Below are 23,664 nucleotides of genomic sequence, written 5' to 3' on the forward strand. Positions count from 1 at the left end.
GGTGCTTTTCTTTTTGCAAATTTCGCCAACTTAAGTAAAAACAAAAATATGCACGACCGGGTTCAACCTCACATATGGGTTGAGTACAGCTGGTCTATCACCATATGCGTACAGCGGGTTTAACCACTACGACACTGAAGAATTACGTTGGTGAGAGATGGTTCTGTATTTATCTACGCTTTGAGAATTTAAATTATTATTTTCCAAAAATATTTCTTGCTAGGCCTATTTAACAGGGCAGGGAAACCGGTACCCAAAACCTTGCCGTCTAATCGCTACTCGACGAGAGTGAAAATGCACTATGTCAATAAGCTTAAAAGACCGCAACGTCACAAAAATCACAGGCCGGAAAAAAAACACATCAGACAACGAACCAACTTGTATTGGATGATTGGAGGACAGGTTATCCCCAGCCCACCAGGGTTCAAGTCCTGTGGCGCATTTATTCCTGTATTATTCAGATTTTCAGCGATGCGCATTCAGTGGGGGGAGACGTTCGCGTCGATGACGAGTTGCCTACAGTGACTTCGTAAATTTTCAAGATGATACCGTCTCAGTCTATCGGAGGTGCTCATAGGATAGTGTGCGGGTGTGTGTGTTTTAGAGGTGAGTGTATGCGTGTGTTTATGAACGCTTGCGTCTGTACTGTATTAAAAAACATCAGACAAGACAAAAAAAAAAAAATAGATGAGAGCTAGATGGACCCAATTTTTGTATGGACAATGATTGCTTGGGTCGAGCTGGTGCACAACAACCCAACCATCGCACGCATCCTAGCGTCTGGACCCACGTACTTGTCATTCTTCCTCCTCCCATCCTCCTTTTCTTTTTATTTTCTGGTAAAGTCATCCTTTTTTTTTTCTCCATGGTTACCCCCATCCAGGTTCTGGCGCTGCATGCTGTCGTGGACATTCTTCACCTTTCACACGCCTCTTACTTGGTCTTCCTCCGTCCATCTGCTCTCTTAGAAATAACCTCAAAAGTGCGCGACTTGAGCAGTTGCTCCAGCTAGTATTCTGGTTTTGATTTCCTCAACAAAGTATGGTTTCTCTTCCCAGCCCTGGTTGATCTTAAATGTTTGTGCTTGTTCCTTGCTGGTTCGAGCGAGATTGTCTTATCGTTGAGATGTCAGCCTTTGATCCGTGGTGCAGCGACTTTCGCTCGGCAGGTTGACTCTCTCTGCTCTCTACTCGGCCTCCGGGTCTAGAAGCCGCGTCCTAGACGGGAAGACCTCAAAAACTGAGTGACAGCAACACGCAGTTTACTCTTCGCATCCAATACAGGTGAGTACTCCCTAACTGCGAAAATCATTTAGTATCTTTTCCGTTTCCGGAGTCAAGACTGGATTTTCCATTTCAGTGTTGCGGCAAATTGCTCGCATGGAGACGCTGGTGGTGGCGCCTCCCGGGCGCGCGTGCGGATCTTTGGGGAGCTTGGAAACATCCTTGCCACCAAGTACGCGCTCCTCACGGCGTACGTGAGGAGATCCAGGAGCTCAAGGACGAACTGGGAGCATGACCGGCTGCCTCCGCGACCTGGCTGATCGCGACGACCACACCAGCAGTAATTAATATGGTCCGAGTATTTGAAATTTTGAATGACAAATGACCTCTCCTAATGAATTCGGAGTTAATCGCTTGCCGTGCGTGCGTATTTGCAGACGAGGATTGGATGAAACAAGTGAGGAGGTGGCGTTCGACGCGAGGACTGCATCGAAAATTCTGCCGTCATCTCGCCAGCATCCGGAGATGATCAGGACTAGCGAGCTACCTTGGCAGTTATCAGCTCCTGCGAAGATGGGTTCGGCGGCTAGCTGGCCGCCGAGATCACGGGCTTCAGTCTCGCGCCAAGGCGGTGAGCGACCGCGGGCAGGTACAGGCTAGAAATGCGGCAGGAGCTGTCCTCGCACTCGAGCAAATCGCTCCACTCCTCGGCTACAATCTGCGCCGCTTGCTTCCATCTGAGCTCGGCGGGTCAGGCCTCGTCGGGCTGACGGCAGGACAAATGATGGTCGGCCTGCTGGAAATGCGGCGAGGCACCTCGCCGGTGGTTGTCCATCGTCGGATTCGGGGCCCTCGGCAAGACCACCCTGCCACCGCCGTCTACAACAGCCCGGAGCTGCGCGACATCCAGTGCCGCGCTTTCGTCGCTGTATCCCAGACCTACGATCGGTCCTTCTGGAATCCTGGAAGCAGCTGTGTGGTTGTACCGCGAACTCTGACATAACCTCCCCTCGAGGAATCAAAACCGGGCATAACTGAATTCCCGATAAGTACACAAAACACTTGACGGATAAGAGGTAGAATATAATATGTTGAATTAAATATTTAACTGTTTGCTGCAACTGCGAGCGATAGGATACTACATGTTTTGATAGAAAAAATTCATGCTTTGTATTTGCATATCTTTTAATCTTTGTGTACTTGCATCTCTAAAAAAGATGATGAATCAACTTAGATGTCTATGTCACATCTAGATGATAACGTTGGATTTCGCCACGGATCAATCACATCAAATCGAGAACACGCACACCATAAAATTTTTAGCCAGGGGCCCTTGTCATGTCCTTTTTTCCTTTATTCTCTTCGGTTTTTCTCTTTTCATAGTACAACTACACTGTGCCTTTATGTTACATATATACAAACCAACTACTCACTTGAGCCATAAACACCGTGATCCAATAACAATGCTAGTCCTACAACTCGACACTAGAGCCCGTTCTTTTTTGGCCTTTTTGCTTTTAGAATAAGATGTCCTTGCCCAGCTTTTCTAGAAGCCCAACAAAAAATTTGATAGGCCCTAAAAAATATTTTTCGTTGTGTTTCTACAAAAAAGCCGGGAGTTCCCAGCTTATTCTAGAAGCACCAAAGACTGACCTAAACCTTGCATAAACTTGAACTAGACTAATAGTACTTCAACCTTTTCTTTGCATGGTAATACGTGTTTCGTTGATAAATATAAAAATCATAGTATACGTAACACGGATCTGACAAAACTGAAAACACAGCAGATCTAGCTTTGCACAAAGGAACGCCAGACAAGAAAGAGAAATACAATCAAGATCGAAGAATCCCGTGAGCTTCACACCAATGCCCATATCTACCTCTGATCATATAGCAGCCACCAACGAAAACAAAAGACGGTTCCCTCCACCGAGCTGACGCGGCTCCATCACTGATATGCAACTTTGCGGACCTCCAAGGTGGCTCACCAAAGACGAAACATTGCCGTTGAACGAATTGGACCAGGGCAACACTCCGACACGCCATCGAACTCCAGATCTAGCTCCCCGCATGACTAGACGTCGGAGAGAAAACCATACTGCCTGCCACGAACCACAAACCAAGCACACGATCCACCAACTTTCAGATTGCGCTGATGCATACCAGAATCTGCATCCACTCCTGCTACCTCCCAAGTTCCGCGCGGCGCTAGAGCAAACGCGCCACAATGGCGAGCCGACGACACAAGTCACCACGAGGAAGTCGCTGCGCATCCATTCTGCATGAAAATACTGGTTTTCAAATCTACCAAATATAGCCAAGATTGCCTCATCGGAAAGGATATTGAAATTCTTTATTCATCGCCGTCATCGGCGCCGAGTCAAACAGATAGCCTAAACTTTAAACAACTAAAGCCTAAAACATTCATATGCATGAACCGGCGACCCCCTCACACAATAATGAGTCGTGCGGAGTGAGCCGCCACAGGCAGGCGGCACGGCCCTCTGGCGGCGGCTGCAGGATCGCCTTTTTTCTTCCCTCGGAAAGCTATACACACTGCCAATTCAACTCTACCTTCACAGGTACATGTTGGCTGACTTCCAAGTAACAAGCACGTGACGCACGCAAAGGTTTTATTCAAACGAGCATCTCTCAAATTACTCTAAAAGCACGCCTGAAATTTACAACGAAGATAAAGCAAAATATTACTGCATTTGGAAACTTCTTTATTCGTTTTTCAATCAGCTCACCCTCTTCGATAATTTTTTCCAATTTGATTCATTTTGCACACTCCTATCCTAGAACTAATGTACTTCAGTCGCCGGTGTTCAAGGCGCAGTAGCGACGTGATCGAAATTGTTCGAAGGTAGTATGAGGCGGATAATGATGGTAGCGCACAGACATGCAATACCCAGTCCAGCCTCCCGGAAAATGTAACATCCTACTCCTGTGGTGGTTATATTGTCCGAGTGCTTGTCGGCGAGCAAGAGGATCACATGAGAGTAGTTTCTTGTGTTATGAGTTCCTGGCTATGGGGGTGGCGAGAAACAAGAGGTAGGAGAAACCCTAGGTAGGTGGTTTAGAATATCTTGGATTCTTCCGAGAGGGCCCTAGTTTGCTTTATACTTGACTGAGCTAGCTGGGTTAGTGGCCTGGTTAGACTGGCTCCAACTATGGGTCGAATAGCATGTCACACGCCAGTCATTTGTTGTGACCTTGCCTCTCAATCAGTTCTGGTGCTAAGCTGGCCATGGGCTGGTGGCTGACTCTGACCGCTAGGGTTGATTAGCTAGCCCTTGTCTTCCTGGTGGTACATGTGTGTCGTATCCCCATAAGTAGCCCCCAGAGCAATGGCGAGATAGGTGCCAGACAGGGCCCTGCCCCCCCCCCCTAACATCACTGACTTGGCCTAGTATGAATAGTAACTGTGATCTTTTCCTACTAAATGGTGTTTTGAGGATTGGCCCGCCCAACAAGATTTAACAATACTTCGCCCCCCTTATCCAATTTTCTGGCTCCGCCGCTGCCCGGATACCGATGATCTACCTTTGGTAGGTCGGATGGATTTTGAATTCATGCAAAGAAAGATAAAAAAAAGGACACGGCCTCAGTGGTTATCCGTACATTAGGCACCCGGCTAGAGCTTTGAATGGCGCCCATGAGACCGAGCGAGTCGCTTCCAGCTAGTGACCCATCGGGAAACATCTTTCATTTATGTTCTGAAGCAAGTTAGATTGTGACTCGAAATTCTAGTCTCCTGGCCCCGACTTCTGGCATTGGCACGCATCGGCGTCCTGGCTTGATGTGCCGAGAATGTGTGCATATGAGGACGAGTGTGAGCGCTTGTGCTAGTGGTCTCGGGTTTTTCCTGGAGACATGTTTGTTTGGTGCCTCCTTCTTGTCCGCACTGTAGTGATTGGATTTGGGGCACAAGTTGTGGCGCGGTAGGCTTGGTCAATGGTCATGGGAGGGAAAGATTCCACTATCCCATCTCCCGATTGAGTGTCTGGCAGGAAATGTGTGCCTCTATTGGGTTCGCTTGGTTCCAATGCCAACATTTCTAAGACAGTCACAGTGGAGTAACATATGTGGAAACATGCATACTCTGCAAAGTCAACGAGAATATTAGTGTACATGTCATAGTATTAAACGAGAAAGAGATGGTGTGTAATTTATGTTATCATCATATAAAGGTCACCAAGAAATATGATTTAAAGCTAATGAATGAAGGCATTTATGATACTACTACTAGTATGTATGCACGCGGAATGCACATGTCGGTTACATTATAGAGTCATTTTGGTCAAGGAAAATAATCATGGAGTTCCAGAGGAAATGATTCAAGACACATCAACCTTTGCATGTAAAAAGACGAAAGAAATACTGGAATTATGCAATTAGCACAAGAAAGTTCTCGTATTCATATGCAGTAAATATCACTCTATCAATGCAAAGAACGTCTCCCTCCGTCCTTTTACTCCGCATATAGGTTGTCTCAGTCAAACTTTGCAAAGTTTAACCAACTTAGATTAAAAACTATCAACATTTACATATTAAATATGTAACTATAACTACATTTCATAATGAATCTAACAATGTTGACTTGGCATTGTGAATGTTAATATTTTTCTATAAGTTTAGTCAAAGTAGGATACTTTGACTTGGACAAAATTATATGCGGACTCAAAAGGACGAAGGGAGTATATTTAAACAAACCTGGTAGATATGTTTTAATCTGACATTATACAACTTTCACAAAATGCACACGTGAGTCAGCGAATCATGTATGTGCACGACACACTGGTTTATGTTTTACTTTACAGTTTTCATTCAATTTCTGCGCCTGTCAGACTTTAGTAGTACGGACCCAACCTTCGGATCTGCTTTGGTAAAAGAATTGAACGCCTCGGGGGATGCAACTATGGTAGTGGCTCAGTTGGGAGAGGCTAATCTGCACCGGCTCATGGAAAAATTCAAAACAAATACAAACCAAATCAAAAATTCCAAAAAAATTATGTGGTAGATAATTTGATGCGTGAGTCCGCTCCAAATTAACCTTGTTGGACATTTGAGCAGCTCTGTGCAAAAGACAAACCGGGTCTATAAAAGTTTACTGTTCACGAACTGTTTTGACCCGATTTGTCTTTTTGCATAGAGCTACTCAATGTCCAAATGGGTTGAATTTGGAGCGGACCTCACGATCAATTATCTACACACAATTTTTTTGGATTTTTAAATTTTTTAGTATTTGTTTTAACTTTTTCTGACGGGAGATGACAGCTGGGCCGATTTGGATTTCGCTCAGTTGGGTCCCTAGCCAAATAAATAGACATACTACCTCCGTACTAGTTATTGATCTTTCTAGTATTTGTGCAAACTTGACCATAAATTTAATAAAATTAATAATACATGTCACCAAAATTATATTGTTGAGTTTGTATTAACATTTTATTAGTTAAACCTAAGGTCCAAATTATATAGTTTTCAACGTTATTTTTTGGCATTAACATTTTATTAGTTAAATATAAGGTCAAAATTTAGCATAAATCTAAAGGGACAATAAACCAGGACGGTAGTACTGGGCTGGGTGATGGTGCAAACACTGTGCTACAGTAGCCACGAATTCCAGTGCTTTAGGCCTCAGATGAACGGCAAAATGCATTTCAATGTCCAACTCAAACTTGCAAAACTGATACACTGTATAGATAGTATAACATGATAATACTTTATACTATAGATATATACGGTCATGAGTTACTCACACTATGACAGCTAACGCCATAAGCAAACCATTGGGTCGGGGAAACGGGTGTCGCTGACGTGGGGTTCATGTTGACGCTTGAAATGCAGGTCAAAGTTGAGAAGTGGTGTCCAAGGGGTGTGACATCTTGGTATCCTACCTCCTATAAAGGTAGGTGTATGTTGACGAGGGTATCCTACCGTGTAGGCTGACATAATTAAGGCCAACGAAGAGCCATGCCCATTGGTGCTAAGGTCCAAATAACAACGAGGGGTTGGCAGCCTAGTCGGAGGGATACCAGTCGGGGAATAATCACCAGGTGGTTTACACCTATCAGGTTCATCGCCAGTCCATCTTATTGGCAAACAATGGACAAGGATTCATGGAGACGTTGCGCGTGGAGCTCCACAGGCATTACCATGAGGATCTAGCAGACTCTCAATTGTCGTCGTCATCTTCCACTTCCATCTTCAGAAGTAATCGATGTATTGTCCTTGCCAACTTCTGCAGTCGACGTCACCACGACGCCGACAGCGTAACCGTTTTATGCTCTCAATCAAATGGTATCCAGCGCCCAAGACCCGCTGCACCTTGCACAAGACTCACTGTGTTGAACTGTAGATGGCACACCACTCCTTGATCACTACAAAAGAAGCATGCGAGACCTGTGCCCAGCCACGAAGCCAGCACTTGGCCCTCCTGCCCATGTACCCCCAAGACGATGCCCCATGGGGGTGACAACGCAGGAACCTCGCCATCATCCAATCCGGAATCTGAATCTGGGGTTTTCCCCGGGGCACACAAGGAGCACGAATATCCCCACGACGCCTCCAACGATGTAACGACGCCCACAGGCCCGCCACCAGTGGTTTCGACAGAGCCCGAACCAAGCTTTCGCTGGCAAACTCACACCCATCACCGGCTGGTCCACCAGATCCTCCTCCACCGTCATCCAGCACGCCCCATGTAGACGCCCCTGCCACCAGGAAACCGTCCATAACCGGAGCTGCAGTGGAGTCACTGCCTGGAACGACCGCCTACCTGGATGAGCTGCCGACGGTAGAAGAATCCTCATCGCCGCGCCACCGACGCCAGACGACGCACACATCGAAGCAGGACACCCACACGAATCTCCATCGCATCCCCGTCTCGGAGCCACGAAGAAGGCCATGCCGCCCCATCATCTGTTGCCTGGGCTTTGCCCGCGGTGCTCCGGCGACGCCGAGCAGAGGGCGGCGACGGTCGTAGCCCTATCAGGAGGAGGGAGAGAGCAGATTGGATCGGGCCATCGGGGATCTTTTTTTAGATGTATATCACTTATCTTACTCTTCATATATGCAACGTTTTACATGGGGCATGTACGTTTCTTTTCTCCCCCACCGGTATGTCAATTTCAATTCTATGGGAGCGTATGCACGGACTGTATTATAGGAACGTATATGCCAGTTAACAGTGAATCCACGCGTAGAATATTGATATAAGACAAATCTGGCCGCAAATACTCTGCTGGTACTATCCATAATAGAATTTGATTTGAAATGTTATAAAAAGAATTATTTTATGATATTTTAGGAAGGCATTTGGGGTTTGATCCGCTAATAGAACTGCCAGTGCACTTGATTGTTTGTAAGAATATAGCAAAACAGAGTGTGATAAGGGTTTATGATAGTAGCTATTTTTTTTCCTTTTTCGAGAAGGAGGCTGTACCCCATGGTTTTGTTAGCTTACTATTTTTTGTTTTATTTTTAGGTACTTAATCGTTCTTGATGATGTGTGGACGCCAGCAGCATGGAAGTATCTGAATGAGTATTTTCCCAAGAATGAAAAACAAAGCAGAATCATAGTTACTACACGCACTCACGATGTTGCAAGAAACTGCTCCCACCCCATGACCAAATCTATGACATGAAAGCACTTGGCAGCCGGAAGATTCAGAGAAGCTATTCTTCAGGATAGTGTTTGAGTCCGACGAACTGTCCGGACAGAACTCGCCAGCAAGTCCTCCACAGCCTATATTGAAAAAAGTGCCAATGGTTTGCCTGCTTAGTCATAGTAGCATAGGTCGTATGCTTGCTCGAGAGGAAAACAGAGATACCCGCAGATTGGCAAAAGGTATGTCGTAGGCTGGGTCCTGAACTAGAGACAAACCCCACTTTAGAGGCAATGGGCCGGATACTTACCCTTAGCTACAATGACCTGCCCTACAATTTGAAAGCATGCTTCTTGTACCTGTGTGCTTTCCCCGAGGATTATGAGAATCAAAAGAGGGCCTCTGATTAGGCGCTGGGCAGCCGAAGGCTCATCGCTGCCATGCGTGGGCTGAGTTTGGAAGAGACTTGGTCAGAATTATTTCGACGAGTTCATCAGTAGAAGCCTGGTCACCCCTGGAGTGATTTCAGACACCGGCAAGGTCAAGAGCTGCAAGATTCATGACATAATGATGGAAGTTATAACCTCCAAATCAGTCCAAGAAACTTCATGTCGTTCCTAGGGAGTTCGGAAGACAACATTACAGCTGGCCATGACAAGATCCCGGCGGCTCTCCATCCATCCCGGTGGCACCAATGGAGAATAAAGGCTTCACCAGTCAATACTTGACCCATACCCGTTCTTTGACAATTATTGGCAGCACTCAAAAACCAGCAGCCATCACTTTTTCAGGCTTTTACTCTTTTAAGGTTCTAGACCTCGAAGGATGTCTATGGTTAAGCAATCAAGATTTGAAGGACATTTGCAAACTGTCTTTGCTGAGCTACTGAGTCTTAGAAGCACATCCATATCCGAAGTTCCAAATGCAGTAGGGAAACTGAAAGAATTGGTGACATTGGATGTAAGGGGAACATCTGTGGCTGAATTTCCCAGAGGCATCACTAAGCTCCAAAATCTGAAGCACCTAATGACAGGCAGTTATCAGTACTATACAAGGTCACGAAGTGTTAAGCATCTGTTAACTGGAGTGAAGCTACCTCGCGGATTACAGAATATGTGTGCCCTGCAGAGGATTTCTACCATAGATATCAACAAAAGCTTCCGTTCAATGGATGAGCTGGGGGACTTGTCTCAGTTAACCAGGCTTTACGTGGTCAGCCATGAGGCAGTGGAGGATACAAGCAGGTGGGAGACCTTCGTCAAGTCCTTGAATAAGCTAAGCAGCTCCCTTCGATACCTATCGATTCAGCGATTAAAACTAGCATGTCAGCCCACAAATGATTATATATCCCCACCTCTCTTTCTTCACAGCCTACACTTGTGCGGACGAGTAAGTTTGCCGCCAAACTGGTTTTCATCGCTCAGTGACTTGGCCAGTGTGTCAATTCGAGAGACTTACTTTGGCGCTGAGTTGATAGAGGTCCTAGGGAAGCTTCCCGGTCTTCTTTCATTCAAGATATATGCATCGGGAATAGAATCCACAGAAACTCGATTGTGCTTTGAAACCGGATCGATTTCCACAGCTGAAGCAACTGGTCCTCGATAATCCGTCAAATTTCTCCGAGGAGATCAGCTTTTGCGGGGGCGCAACTAATCTTGAGAGGCTCACATTGTCAATAGTGAAGGTTCCCAGCAGAGGCATTTCAGGCATTAATGACCTTCTGAAACTAAGAGAGGTTGAGTTCTTCGGCTCAATTGTTCAATCTCTGGTGAACACAGTAATGGCTGTGGCCAGGGAACACCAAAATCATCCTAGAGTCACCTTAGAAGGTCAACCTACGGAAGATCAATCTACGATAGCCCAACCCATGGAAGATCAACTACGGCCGGAAGCTGCCTAAGCATCTTGCTGGCAGGTACATTTCTAGAACCTGGCTGGCATTCGTTTCTTTGTTGTTTTATGAAAAATATGATGCCACACGTGTGATCACAAGAAATCGACCCATCTTTTCTCACGAAACAGCATGCAGCTGTAGGCATGAACCCTGGAGGCTGGAGGCGCTGCAAGAACCAATAGTTGATGACGGGTGTGCTGGAACTTGGGGTCTACACTCTCCCTCGAGCCGATGCGTGTGCATAGATTAGTTTTTGTGAGTTCGTTCCACGCCCCGGTGGCGCCTACATGCTCTGTTCTGTTTATTTCACTCCTAACAATATTAGCTCTCTTCTTTTTCTCCTTGATGGAATGTTATCCACGGCTTGTGAGGGAACCTCTTTGTTTTAGACTTTCGAGTGATTATTTGGAACCTCTATCTTTTGGCTACTGTGGAACATGGTAATTTTAGAGCTTAAAGACTGTACGACCTTACCTTCTCCCGGTGGAATTTTATTTATCATTTGTTATTATGCCTCGGAAAGTTCCAGTTAACTATATCGTGGACCGTAGAGTTATTGATTCTCAAGGTAAGTGGGATTCAGTCAGAAATACGATGGATGGGTGAAGCTATCATGTTGATTACGTTCAGTAAAGAGACCGACTGCCTGTCCTATGGGACGGTAATCCGCTAGTTCAGTAAACAGATCAAGTTGCGATTTACCTTTTTTTTTGTTTTAGACAATAGTCGCAGTTTACGTACGTTGTGGATGGCGAGCCCCAAGCGACATATGTCCTCTAGCACGATTTACCTTTTTTGCTTTAAGTCTATAGATTGTAATCCCAATTGTAGTTGGATATATACTACTAGCAATTAGATGATAGTATTTGCCTTGAGATAAGCATATTCTACTCTTGATCTTATAGTTTCAGGGCTTTGCCTTGAGATAAGCATATTCTACTCTTGATCTTATAGTTTCAGGGCATATATATAAGCATATTTTCTGTGCTTGTTTTCCTCGGTGTCCTATCCTTACTTTCGATCATATTATCTTTTAGCCTTTCTTTGTTCTAATTTTCTCTGACATTATCGTTTTTCTCGGACAATCTTTTGACCTAGCACCAATCAAATTGTTGTTGAAGAAACCAGCATTTTTTGCTAATTTTGTCCCCTCAATGAACAAACTGATAAAATAATAGGATTATGTGGCACATCACTTCATCGCCCAGGAGCATTTACACTCTTTAATATGAAATACAGAACACTAAAATCACAGTTGCACAGCAGCTAGATGTGAATGAATCGATATCCCAGCCTATGATGAGGCCATATGCTGAAATGTTTTATTCTTATTCCCAAAATAAAACCACAATTAATCAACATAGGGCTCTTCCCAACAAGAAGAAGCAGAGTGGAAAGGAAAACACAACAGATAACAGATGACACTTGCTCAAAACACAAGCCCTGACCCCTGGAGCTAGGGCTGGGCATTCGGTTCCCCCGAACCGATCGGTTCGGTGCTTCGGGTTATCTAAAGATTCGGTTTCCAGATTTTGTTGACCAAACGGTTTCCTAGAAAAATACTAACCGAGAGTTTCTGTACCACTTAACCGCATGAGGATTTAATTGCTTTTTCTTTTTATGTGTGTGAGGATGTTTTGTGCTATTCTACACGGACCCTTTTGTAAATTTAATTGGTTTATACGGAATCTATTTTGCGGACAATACAAATTGTATAGTAAAATCTCACAAATTCATTTTAGGGTAAAATTGTATACTGTTTTTAGAGGACGCGGTTTTAGCGGATCCGTCTAAGGCTGTCAAAGGAGGCTGTTTTCATCCTCCCAGATCGCACTCTACCCATCCATGGCTGAATCGGCCGGCGGCGGTGAGCCCCGGCTCCCCGAGGAGCTCGTCCTCTGGGAGATCCTGACGCGCCTGCCGGCGAGGTCCCTCCTACGGTGCCGCGCCGTCTGCACATCCTGGCGCCGCAGCCTCACCTCCGACACGGGCCTCCTCCTCGCGCACCATCGCCACCAGCCGGCGCTCCAGCTCGTCACCACCGGGGACGACCTGGAGGGCAGGATCGACGCGCTGGACCCCGCGCCGGCGAGCGCCGCCCCGTCGCCCGCACGGACCGGGCCGCCTCCCCCATGGACCTCGTTCTGCTCGCCGCCTGCTATATAGGAATGGCACGGTATGAATGGAACGCTCGCCTCAATCTTAAGCGGTAATGGTAGTGTCGATGAAACACCATTGTTCGATGGGTTGTCAGCTGTGGTGTTGCTTCCTGAACTAGATAATTCTCAGATTGAGTAAGATGCAGTAGTCCATGCCAGCCAAGTTCATTGCTGCTTAACCCGAGTAAGCAGCTCTAGGCTCTTAGTTGACGATCCTTATTATTCCTGGTTATCTGTGTTCAGTGTCAAGCAGAATCCACCGAAACTTGGTCTTCTGAAATAAAATGTTTATGTTATGCCTTTCATATCTTCAGGTGTATAGATTCCATCTCATATATAACGCTTCTATGATAGGATAGCAAATTATATGATAATTTGATCTCGACATAATCATATTCTACACATGGTTTTACAGTTTTGAGGCATATTCTTTTTGCTGTGAGTGCTTCTTTCAGTATGTGTTTTGCATATTGTCAGTGTCCTAACCATACTTCTAATCTTGTTATTGTTTAGCCTTGTCTTTCGTTTAGTCCTCATTTGTTTTACCCCATTACTGGTTACCTCACATAATTTGAAGTTTTGAGCTAGCACCTAGCAAACTGTTCGGCAAGAAATTACTATTGTGTGCTCATTTGGTCCCCTGTATGAACAACCTGATAGAATAATAGGATGATGTTGCCCATCTCACTGTAAGCCTGCTATCCTATAGGAGTATTTCACATGTGACTGTAATAACTCATTTTTCTGTTTTTGCTATCTTGATTGATTTATTCTCTCCAGTCTCCGCAGCAAAATAGCCAACCCTAGGTCTGGATCAATGTCGGTTTCTTCTTGGTACAGCTTCATAAACCATTTCCCTTCTTTCCAAATGCTTATGTTGCGACACATATGCTTCATGAACTCTTGATTTTGAGCATCTTTTCGTGCTGCACATGTGTGCTCTTGATTAAACTGTTGTAGCTGCCCAAACTAAATGCCTCTTAATATCAGTCCTTTGCTAAATACCTACTACTTAATGTTTGTATTTGTTTCATACAGGTATAACCCTACTCTTACTGTAACAAGTATCAATGTTGTGTTAATCGATATGATATCTGAGAGTCATCTTCATCGGAGGTTTTTGTTTCGAAAAATATCGGTTCCTGCTTTTCACCTTATTTTTTGACTGTACCAATTTACGCACTTTGGTTAGATTTTCTTGTAAATCTGCGAAGTTTTTGACATTATCCTGACAAACATTTTTCTATGATATTCTTTCTGGTGGTCTTGAGATATACCACATGCATTATTTCTAGGAATAGGACTGATTATACCCTTAAGCCTAATCCCTGGATGAACGGCACCAACCCAGTAACTTTGAATCCATTTAGCCCCGTCTGTCAGAAACAAGGCCACTGTCATCTGTGAAACAACGTAACCCTGGATGGTTTTAGAATGACCAAATCTAAACTCAGGTAGCAGTTGAGAGAATCAAAACGTTTTTATCCAATTTTCATCACCCCTACAGGCTGAAAGTGTGCGAACAAAAGGTGCTGGGATCAAATGGTTACTTATTAATTTGTTTTCTGTGCAAAATCCCGTGGTTTTCAAATGTCAGCTTGCTTATTAATTATGTGTAAATATACAGTTTACGTTCTTTCAGTCAAATACAACCACTAAAATCCCAGCTGCACAGCAGCTAGTTGTGAATGAATCGATATCCCAGCCTATGATGAGGCTATATGCTTGACTGTTTAATTCTTATTCCCGAAATTAAACCACAATCAACATAGAGCAGCAGAGCGGAAAGGAAAACACAACAGATAACAGATGACACTTGCTCAAAACACAAGCCCTGACTCCTGGACGATGCGGTCGAGCTTCTCCCCCATCTCGCGGCTCATGTGGTTCGCCCAGTCCCCTACCTCGCCCTTCCTGTAGAACACGTATTTATCAACGTGAACCTTATTCCTGTGGCTGACGCCGCCGACGTGGTTCACCTCCAGGCCGGTGAGCGTCTCGAAGCTGCACATCCTCGCCACCTCCTCCGCCACGCTGGAGCCCTCCTCCTCCTCGGTTAGCGGGATGCCGAGGAAACTCGCGAGCCTCCTCACGACCTGCGCCGGGTCCAGCTTGATCTCCTCGTACTTGAGGAAGAGGACGGTGTCCGGCCTGGCCACGCTCTGCTCCCAGTACTCGAGGCAGTGGTCCTAGAAGGGGCCGTAGGGCGAGAACCCCTCGCAGAACATACCGAAGGCGTTGTCCATCGACGGGCCGGCGCTGCCGCGCCGCACCGCCAGCTTGTTCTCGAAGTGCAGCCTGGAGACGAGCGTGTCCTTGGGGTCCCGGCACAGGTACACCACGCGGCATCCCAGCGACCGCGTCTCCGGCGGGAGCAGCGACATGGGCATGTGCGTGGCGAGGAGCCTCAGGGACGGGAGCGCGCCGAGGTCGACCACATGGCCGCCGGCAGCGCCAGGGATCTCGATGTAAGGCACGAGGTGATGCGGGTGGCGGGTGAGGAGCGGGTGGTCGGCGGCGCCGAGGCCGTGGCGGGACCGCGTGGCGACGGTGAAGGCGAGGGCCTTGAGCCAGGTGGTGCCACACTTGGGCTGCGTGGCGAGGACGACATCGTCGGCGCGGGGCGCGAAGGCCCGGCTGGCGCGCAGGACCCCCTCCAGGATCCTCGGCTTGAACCAGTAGCCCTTGTGCTGGATGAGCGGCTGCGCCCGCCCCTCCCTTGATGAGAGCGAGGAAATGAAGTCCTTCAGGCTCTCATCGGATGGGGCGTCGTCTACCGGTGAGCTCATCGGTGGAGCTGCTGCTGCCGGTTGAGGGGAGACGAAGCTAGCCATCTTGGCTATGAATGGGTTGGTGCGATGACGACATCGAGTCATTATACACTTTACGGAGGGAGCAGGATCACGTGGCGGCTAAACTAATTAGAAGTAGAACACGACGAATCGGAGCACATGGAGAGATGGCTCCCTCCAGACTCCATCTCCCTGCACATATATAAAAATGAAGCACTCCAGTTGTGACGCATGCTCTCGCAGTAATCAGATCCTGCACTCCAAAGTGGGGAGACTATAATAGAATCTAGCCTTCAGGTGAGATGGTAAGATCAACCCAAAATAATCATACTTAGGCAACTCAAAAAATTCTAAAATTATCTGACAACATACCTATGGTGTATGCCTACAACTCCAAAATAAAAATCCGTTCAAAAACCAATTTACAGTAAGAGATAAAAAATGATAAATTCAACAGTGAATAGTGCCAGCTTTGCATGAATAGTATTTGACTATTCACATCCGATTTTGTCTTTTTCGTTTCTACAAGTGTAGATTCAGTTAGGAGCTGAAACTTTTTGAAGCTGTAAATCATACTTACATGGATGTGTGTCTGCAAATATTTTCAGAATTTTTGAAGATGTTTTGTATTAAAAAAAATGATCTCATTGGTCTCACCTAAGGCTAGATCCTATACCAGTGTCCCATGTCCCTTGAGATTGCAGCCAAAAAAATTCTACTGTATCCCAACCAAAATATATATCCAATTACATCTACTAGTTAGTTAATTAGATGACATAATTGAACTGAACTCTAAGAAGATGCAACAAACCAGGACAAAGATTTCAAGATATATTACAAGGGAGGGATTATATCATTATGCGGCCATGCATATGCAATAAGGGCGTATCCAACGCCGACTCTCAAAACGCTCGCAAACGTTACGGACCGCGCTCTCGAGGTATCTGCTTTTTTTTGCCCGCTACACGAAACTTTTGCATGTACATTAGCTAGCTGGTGAGAGAAAACAGTGCTATGTCAATATGCTTAGATGATGGCAGACTCACAGGCAGCACAGAACAAACAAAACAACCAACAACATAGAGGACAAGACAAAAAAATGGGGAGGAGGTACCAGCTGCCCTGGTAACATTGTTTCAATTTTCATTTTTAATATTTTCGTCTTTTTACTGTATGCAAGATAATAGCCCTGAGTGACATATTATCAGTGGACTAATATAAATGTTTTCCTAGTTCTGTTTTGTTAAACTTGCAACCAAACATGTCTATCCTAACACGCAATGTCACACGCCGCAATGCCCTCGCAACTGCGATTAATGCAATGTGGTAGCAACTATCAACTCCCGTAAACAGGAATATTAAAAGCATGACATGTATTTGGCCTTGACATTATAAGAGATCAACTTAGATAATTATATGCTTGGAATGCTGACATGATCATTTTAGTTAACATCTGACAACTTGCATGTACCATACACACATCATATACTATATTTGAACTTGTAACATGTAACAGACTAATACTAATGCGAGTGATTGGTGGAGTAGTTAAATAGGGATTAACGCTTATCACAACACATTGCCCGAGCAGGAGCCTATACCATGGTCTTGGCAATCCAACCAAGAAATTTTACCTAGGGGAACCGGACCTAGGGGAACCGGCGTTCACGGTTACCGTGGAATTAGTTAAATGCCTCTGGAAATTTTTCAGACAATATTTTAAATTATTTTTTTAGCATATGATATATTGGTATTGAACTATTCTTGTACATAATCTACATGATAAGATGTTGGACGCTAACCTGTTGTAACATCAGCTATCATGTCGCAGGTTCGGCCCCTTCAAGATGCTTTTCTTTTTTGCATGTTTTGGCTACTAAAGTCGAGAAAACTAGAAGAAAAAGAATGAACGACCAGGAAGTCAAAGCTCGGACACGTAGTTGAGTACCGACTCGATTTAACCACTACCGCACTCCAAGAATTACCTTGGATGAGAGATGGTCCTGTATTTATCTACACCTTGAGAATTTAAATTCAAGTTTATCAAAATAAAATGCGCATGCAACTATCCACTCCCGATACAAAGAATACAAAATCCATGACTTGTATTTAGCCCTGACGCGGTAAGAGATCAACTTAGATAATTGTTATCCTTTGGAATGCTGATATGAACTTTATAGTTAACATCTGACAACTTGCATGTACCATACACCTAACATATACTATATTTGAAGTTGTAACAAGTAACTGACAAATTCTAATGAGACTTATGGGTGGAGTTGTTAAATTGGGAAGAAGACTATTCACAAGGTGTAGAGCAGGAGCTTGTACCAAGGTTTTAGCTACCCAACCAAGATATTTTACACAGGGGAACTGGATTCACGGTTACCGTGGATACCACCAAATATCACTCAAATTATTTCAAGCAATATTTTAAATTCATTTTTAGCATATGAAATATTTGTATTGAACTCTTCTTGTACAGAATCTATATGCTAGATCCGCAAAAAAAGAATCTATATGCTAGGTTGTTGGGTGCTAACCTGTTATAACGTCAGTGGTCAGGTCACAGGTTTGACCCCTAATAGCTGCTTTATATTTTGCACATTTCATTGACTTATGTCGAGAAAACATAAAAAAAATGCACAACCAGGAAGTTGAACCTCGGACGTGCGGTTGAGTAGTGAATGAGTTTAGACATTACAACACTTCAAGAATTATCTTCGATGAGAGATGATCCTGTATTTTTTACACTTTTAGCTTTTAAATTATTTATTTCCAAAAAAATATTGGGTTGAGAGGCCTATTTACCGGGGACAGCGAGAAACATAAAAACCACCCGGTATCTGATTTGTTTGCTTGGTACCCAGAACCTTGGCATGTACACCAGCTAGTTGGCGAGAGAAAATAGCACTACGTCAATATTCTTAGATGGTGACGTACTCACAGCTAGTACAGACCACACAAAACAACCAACAACACATAGGAGAAGACAGAAAAGGGGGAGGAGGTATCCACGCTGGAAGGGACAGCTGCCCCTGTAGCATTGTTCCATTTTATTTATTTTTTGTGTTTTTCCATGAGATGCAAAATAACACCTCTAAGCAGTGTGTAATACACCCTTTCCTATATATTTTAGAAACATGCACAACCAGCTATAGGTCTTTCCAGACAATGCTAAAGCATACGCTGTAAGGTCTTGTACAATAAAAGGTGCTTAGAGAAATAAACCGAGTTTTTCTTAAGCACAAGTGCTTATTTCCATATGAGGGGTGCCTAATTAGGCATCCACCCTCTAAAAATAAGCATATGTGCTTAGAGAAAATCTGGTTTATTTCTCTAAGCACCTCCCTAAGAACCTTCTATTGTACAATGCCTAACGAGCTAGCAACTACGATCGACAAAATGCGCATGCAACTATCCACTCCTGATACAAAGAATATAAAATCCATGACTTGTATTGAGCGTTGACGCGGTAAGAGATCAACTTAGATAACCGTTATCCTTTGGAATGCTGATATGAACTTTATAGTTAACATCTGACAACTTGCATGTACCATACACCTAACGTATACTATATTTGGAGTTGTAACAAGTAACTGACAAATTCTAATGAGACTTATGGGGGGAGTAGTTAAATAGGGAAGAAGACTTTTCACAAGGCGTAGAGAAGGAGCTTATACCAAGGTTTTAGCTACCCAACCAAGATATTTTACACAGGGGGTACCGGATTCGCGGTTACCGCGGATACCACCAAATATCACTCAAAATATTTCAAACAATATTTTAGCATATGATATATTTGTATTGAACTCTTGTTGTTCCGAATCTACATGCTAGGTTGTTGGGCGCTAACATTTTGTAACAACAGCGGCTAGGTCACATGTTCAGGCCTACTGGCTGCTTTTCTTTTTGCAAATTTCGCCAACTTAAGTTAAGAAAACAAAATTATGCATGACCGGGATCTCAAACCTCACATATGTGGTTGAGTACCGACTGGGTCTAATCACCACAGCACTCGAATAATTACGTTGTATGAGAGATCGTCCTTTACTTATCAACAGTTTTGGCGTTTAAATTCACGTTAAAAAAACAATGTTTGCGTAAGAGGCCTATTTATGGGGGAACAAGAGCAGGAGCTTGTGCCAAAGTTTTGGCTATCCAACTAAGAAATTTTACCAAGGGGTACCAGAATTGGTGGCTACCATGGATTCCGCCAAATACCGCTCAAAATATTTCAAACAATATTTTGGATTCAATCATTTTAGCATATGATATATCGGTATTGAACACTTCTTGGACAATCTGTATACAAGGCTGTTGCTTTTTGCACATTTCGTCGACTTAGTCGACAAAACAGAAAAAAAGAATGCATGATCAGGAAGTCAAACTTCAGACGTGTGGTTGCGTACAGACCGGATTAACCACTACGACACTCGAAGAATTATCGTTGGATGAGAGATGGTTATGTATTTATCTACGCTTTGAGAATTTAAATTATTATTTTTCTGAAAAATGATTTCTTTTGCTAGGCCTATTTAACACGGGCAGTGGGAAACCGGTACCCAAAACCTTTGCCGTCTACATCAGCTACTCGGCGAGAGTGAAAAATGCACTATGTCAATAAGCTTAAAAGACCGCAAAGTCACAAGAATCACAGGCCGAAAAAAAAACACCAGACAAGACAAAAAAAATAGATGAGAGCTAGATGGACCCAATTTTTGTATGGACAATGATTGCTTTGGGTCGAAGCTGGTGCAACAACCAACCCACCATTTCGCACGCATCCTAGCGTCTGGACCCATGAACCATTGTCATTCTTCCTCCTCCCATCATCCTTTTCTTTTTATTTTCTACCTAAACGTCATCCTTTTTTTTCTCCATGGCTACCCCCCTCCAAGGTCTGGCGCTGCATGCTGTCGTGGACATTCTCACCTTTCACACGCCTCTTACTTGGTCTTCCTCCGTCCATCTTCTCTCTCAGAAATACCTCAAAAGTGCGCGACTTGAGCAGTTGCTCCAGCTAGTAATTCTGGTTTTAATTTCCTCAACAAAGGTATGGTTTCTCTTCCCAGCCCTGGTTGATCTTAAATTTTTGTGCTTGTTCCTTGCTGGTTCGAGCGAGTTATTGTCTTGATCGTTGAGATGTCAGCCTTTGATCCGTGGTGCAGCGACTTTCGCTCGGCAGGTTGACTCTCTCTGCTCTCTACTCCAGCCTCCGGGTCTATAAGCCGCGGATCCTAGACGGGAAGACCTCAAAAACTGAGTGAGCCAGCCAAGATAATAGCCCTGAGTGACATATTATCAGTGGGCTAATATAAATGTTTTCCTAGTTCTGTTTTGTTAAACTTGCACAACCAAACATGTCTATCCTAACACACAACGTCACACACCGCAATGCGCTCGCAACTGCGATTAACGCAATGTGGTAGCAACTATCAACTCCCGTAAACAGGAATATTAAAAGCATGACATGTATTTGGCCTTGGCATGGTAAGAGATCATGTATTTATCTACACTTTGAGAATTTAAATTCAAGTTTTTCAAAATATAATGCGCATGCAACTATCCACTCCCGATACAAAGAATACAAAATCCATGACTTGTATTTAGCCTTGACACGGTAAGAGATCAACTTAGATAATTGTTATCCTTTGGAATGCTGAGATGAACTTTATAGTTAACATCTGACAACTTGCATTTACCATACACCTAACATATACTATATTTGAAGTTGTAACAAGTAACAGACAAATTCTAATGAGACTTATGGGTGGAGTTGTTAAATTGGGAAGAAGACTACTCACAAGGTGTAGAGGAGGAGCTTGTACCAAGGTTTTAGCTACCCAACCAAGATATTTTACACAGGGGTACTGGATTCACGGTTACCGTGGATACCACCAAATATCACTCAAATTATTTTAAGCAACATTTTAAATTCATTTTTAGCATATGAAATATTTGTATTGAACTCTTCTTGTACAGAATCTATATGCTAGGTTGTTGGGCGCTAAACTGTTATAACGTCAGTGGTCAGGTCACAGGTTTGATCCCTAATAGCTGCTTTATGTTTTGCACATTTCATCGACTTATGTCGAGAAAACAGAAAAACAATGCACAACCAGGAAGTTGAACCTCGGACGTGCGGTTGAATAGTGAATGAGTTTAGCCATTACAACACTTCAAGAATTATCTTCGATGAGTTATGGTCCTGTATTTTTTTTTTACATTTTTAGCTTCTAAATTATTTATTTCCAAAAAAATATTGGCTTGAGAGGCCTATTTAACAGGGGCAGCGATAAACATAGAAACCACCCGGTATCTGATTTGTTTGCTTGGTACCCATAACCTTGGCATGTACACCAGCTAGTTGGCGAGAGAAAATAGCAGTACGTCAATATGCTTAGATGGTCATAGCAAAAATAAATAAATGCTTAGATGGTGACGTACTCACAGCAAGTACAGACCACACAAAACAACCAACAACACATAGGAGAAGACAGAAAAGGGGGAGGAGGCATCCATGCATTGTTCCATTTTTTTTGTGTTTTTCCACGAGGTGCAAAATAACACCTCTAAGCAGTGTGTAATACACACTTTTCTATATATTTCTGAAACATGTACAACCAGTTATAGTTCTTTCCAGACAATGCTAAAGCATACGCTGTAAGGCCTTGTACAATGGAAGGTGCTTAGAGAAATAACCCAAGTGTTTCTTAAGCACAAATGCTTATTTCCATATGAGGGGTGCCCAATTAGGCATCCACCCTCTAAAAATAAGCATCCGTGCTTAGAGAAAATCTGGTTTATTTCTCTAAACACCTCCCTAAGAACCTTCCATTGTACAATGCCTAATGAGCTAGCAACTACGATCGACGAAATGCGCATGCAACTATCCACTACCGATACAAAGAATGTAAAATCCATGACTTGTATTTAGCCTTGACGCGGTAAGAGATCAACTTAGATAAATGTTATCCTTTGGAATGCTGATATGAACTTTATAATTAACATCTGATAAATTAGATGTACCATACACCTAACATATACTATATTTGAAGTTGTAACAAGTAATAACTAACAAATTCTAATGAGACTTATGGGTGGAGACGTGGAGTAGTTAAATAGGGAAGAAGACTTTTCACAAGGCATAGAGCAGGAGCTTATACCAAGGTTTTAGCTACCCAACCAAGATATTTTACACAGGGGGTACCGGATTCACGGTTACCGTGGATACCACCAAATATCACTCAAAATATTTCAAACATTATTTTGAATTCATTTTTAGCAAGATATATTTGTATTGAACTCTTGTTGTTCAGAATCTACATGCTAGGTTGTTGGGCGCTAACATGTTGTAACAACAGCGGCTAGGTCACATGTTCAAGCCTACTGGCTGCTTTTCTTTTTGCAAATTTCGCCAACTTAAGTTAAGAAAACAAAAATATGCACGACCGGATGTCAAACCTCACATATGGGGTTGAGTACCAGCTGAGTCTAATCACCATATGCGTACAGACCGGTTTAACCACTACGACACTGAAGAATTACGTTGGATGAGAGATGGTTCTGTATTTATCTACGCTTTGAGAATTTAAATTATTATTTTTCCAAAAAATATTTCTTTTGCTAGGCCTATTTAACAGGGGCAGTGGGAAACCGGTACCCAAAACCTTTGCCGTCTACATCAGCTACTCGACGAGAGTGAAAAATGCACTATGTCAATAAGCTTAAAAGACCGCAACGTCACAAAAATCACAGGCCGGAAAAAAAAACACATCAGACAAGCGAACCAACTTGTGATTGGATGATTGGAGGGACAGTGGTATCCCCAGCCCACCAGGGTTCAAGTCCTGGTGCTCGCATTTATTCCTGTATTTATTTCAGGATTTTCAGCGATGCGCATTCAGTGGGGGGAGACGTTCGCGTCGATGACGAGGTGCCTACAGTGACTTCGTAAATTTCAAGATGATATACCGTCTCAGT

The 23,664-nt window shown here is 43.9% G+C and overlaps 3 pseudogenes; 2 read left to right on the top strand and 1 right to left on the bottom strand.

Moving 5' to 3' along the window:
* Positions 1 to 1,514: 1,514 nt before the first annotated feature.
* On the top strand, positions 1,515 to 2,303 carry LOC123055528 (disease resistance protein Pik-2-like; annotated as a pseudogene).
* A 5,381-nt stretch (positions 2,304 to 7,684) lies between these two features.
* LOC123055529 (disease resistance protein Pik-2-like) lies at positions 7,685 to 10,733 on the top strand (annotated as a pseudogene).
* Positions 10,734 to 14,639: 3,906 nt separating this feature from the next.
* Positions 14,640 to 15,720, bottom strand: LOC123055530 (cytosolic sulfotransferase 5-like; annotated as a pseudogene).
* Between the last annotated feature and the right edge of the window lie 7,944 nt (positions 15,721 to 23,664).

The sequence above is a fragment of the Triticum aestivum genome, chromosome 2D (genome assembly GCF_018294505.1).
Source record: "Triticum aestivum cultivar Chinese Spring chromosome 2D, IWGSC CS RefSeq v2.1, whole genome shotgun sequence".
NCBI lineage: Eukaryota > Viridiplantae > Streptophyta > Magnoliopsida > Poales > Poaceae > Triticum > Triticum aestivum.